This window comes from Octopus bimaculoides, chromosome 4 (assembly GCF_001194135.2).
Source record: "Octopus bimaculoides isolate UCB-OBI-ISO-001 chromosome 4, ASM119413v2, whole genome shotgun sequence".
Lineage (NCBI taxonomy): Eukaryota > Metazoa > Mollusca > Cephalopoda > Octopoda > Octopodidae > Octopus > Octopus bimaculoides.
Window position 1 is genome coordinate 104149010 of NC_068984.1, and position 3034 is coordinate 104152043.

Consider the following 3034-nt stretch of genomic DNA (forward strand, 5'->3'; position numbering starts at 1 on the left):
TTCACTATTATTCTATATTCCAATAATTTGATCGTCTTCAGTTAATTTCAAGCATTAAAACACTTATACTGGATCATTGAGAAACTTTTATATTTTTTTTTTCTTGGTCATTTTTAATTTGAAAGTAAATAGGCATGTGACTTTAAAAAGCTGATGATTATATGTTGAGGGTTGCCAAATTTCTTTTCTGACATTACACAATTGAAATATTTCATAAGCAAAGATTTGATTCTAATTAATTATAATTATACATACAATTTAAATGATTGCTGTCCAGCAATATATGCTGTATCAGTTTCGTCTTTTGGTAAAAAAACCCAATGAAATTCATGGAGAAACATAAAATATTTAAACACCTGCTTTCAATCTGTTTAAATTTCCTATTCATAATTATTCCAAGAATATTTATGGTGTGCACTTCTACATCAACAGTAATGGAATCTGAAAACTTGCTAAACTCATAACTACATCCCAATATACAATATGGTTTAGAATTTAGTTACGTGTGTATGTGTGTGCGTGTATGCATACTCAGTTAACTTCTGAAGATTATGCCGGTAGTTTAGTGCTGATATGTATTGCTATATATTAGTAACAAACTTTACTTCATAATGTTCACTTCTACTCTAGGCACAAGGCCCAAAATTTGGTGGTACTTAGTTTATCAACCCTGAAAGGATGAAAGGCAAAGTTGAACTCGGCAGAATTTGAACTCAGAACATAAAGACAGACAAAATTACTGCTAAGCCTTTTGCCCAGCGTGCTAACTTTTCTGCCAGCTCGCCGCCTTTTTACTTCATAATGTTATAATTATTATGATTGTGAAAGTACACTTGTTTCTTTTCAAGGATTTTTACAAATGCTGCACCTTCATAAACAGCTCACTGTCTAGTGTTCTCTATATGTGAGTATATATAGATAGTAGATAAGTAGGTAAATTTATTTATGTGTGTGTGTGTGTGTATATATATATATATATATATATATATATTATCATCATCATCATCATTGTTTTAATATCTAATTATCCATGCTTGCATGAGTCAGACAGAATTTGTTGATGCAGATTTTCTATAGCCCAATGCCCTTCGTGTCATCAACCTTCACTTGTTTCAAAGCAAGGTAATATTTTCCTTGGCCAGACATGTTTTTCACAGAAAACGAAACAAACAACATCACTTGTATGTTGATGATGCTCATTTAAAACCAACACATGACAAGGGTACACACAAACACCTTCATAACAGGCTTCTTTCAGTTTCTACCAAATCCACTCACAAGGCTCTAGTTGGCCCAAGACTAGAGTAAAAGACACTGGGCCAAGGTGCTGCACTGTGAGACTGAACCTGCAAACCTGAACTGGGAAGAAATCTTCTCAACTACACCTGCATGTATGCTGCACCTGTAAGGAGTATTTGAGGGCACTTAATTATCAGTATATTATTCTCTTCAAATCAATTAAAAGGTTTTTTATTATTTTAACCCTTTCATTACTGTATTTATTTTGAGATGCTCTGTGTTTCTTTCAATTACTTTAAATATAACAAAGAATTTAATAAAATAACTTAGTTATCATTCAGCTAGTGTTAAGTGGAAGGTTTTAATTCAAAACTTATGAAAACAAGACATTTGTACTGAGAGCCAGTGCCAGTTTCAGCCAGGTTGGTAACAAAAGGGTTAAAGGCATGTGTTGCACTCTGTGATGGGCATCCACCTGTAGATGGCATTGGGAAAGGCATCCACCTGTAGACCCCATGCCAGCTTGGAAAATAGACATTAAATGATGATGATGATGATGATTTCCCCTGTGGTAAATAAAATGCTAACACAAGAAATGAAAAAATGCGAAGTTATTGTTGCCATATGTGAAAAACACGTATAGTGGAAGTGTTTCAACTACATCAAGGAGAAAAATATCGCTTTACATGTTCAAGCACTATACGAACACTGAAATTCATCTTACAGGGTCAAAGCATTATCAATGTTCTCAGAAAATCAATGAGGGCCTTCACCAAGTATTTTAGGTATCAGAGTAGGCTAACAGAACCGCAATTGTACTGAGGAGAGGCCAATTTATGTCTGCAAAGACACATGAAAATTGTTTTGATCCATACCAAGCAATCACTTAACCCTCAAATATGGCATGCTTTGGTTCTTCTGTGATGAGATCTAACAGTAGAAATGGCAGATGGTAATGTACATATCCTGATGTCTTCAGAGTGATGTACACTAAGTTCCCAGCAACTGTGATGGTTTTAGGAGTGGTAAGTAATGAAGGTCATGTCATGCCACCTCAGGTCTTTCTATAGGGATTAAAGTTAAAGCTGCTAGAGACGGTTGTTAAACCCTGAAGGGATGAAATACTGAGTAGAAGGTCATACATGTCTCAGGAAGATTCAACCTTTCAATGAATATTAGACAATCTTAATGATCGTGTAACACCGAACTTGTTGCCTCCAAACTCGCCAGATTTAAATCCCATGGATTACTACATTTAGAACACTGTTGAGAGGGAGACTAATCAACATCCTCACAATACTATAGCATCACTAAAGGCTGCCATCATCCAGGTGATGTTTGAAATGAATAAGAGTCATTTAGTGTAAGCATGTCAACAATTACAGTCCTACATTGAAGCAATCATCGAAGCTGAAGACAGATTCACAAAATAATCTTTTAAGAAAACTTATCAAAGAACATGTGCACAAACTTTTATTAAATACACTATTTTTGGTAGATTAGTCCTCAGATATCTCTCACACCCTCTCTTGTGTGTGTACATACATACATAAGCATACACACACACACACACACACACACATATATATTTCTTTATTGCCCACAAGGGTCTAAACACAGAGGGGGGAAAACAAGGACACACAAAGGGATTAAGTCAACTACATCGACCCCAGTGCATAACTGGTACTTTATTTATCGACCCCGAAAGGATGAAAGGCAAAGTCAACCTCGGCGGAATTTGAACTCAGAATGTAACGGCAATCGAAATACTGCTAAGCATTTCGCCCGGCGCACT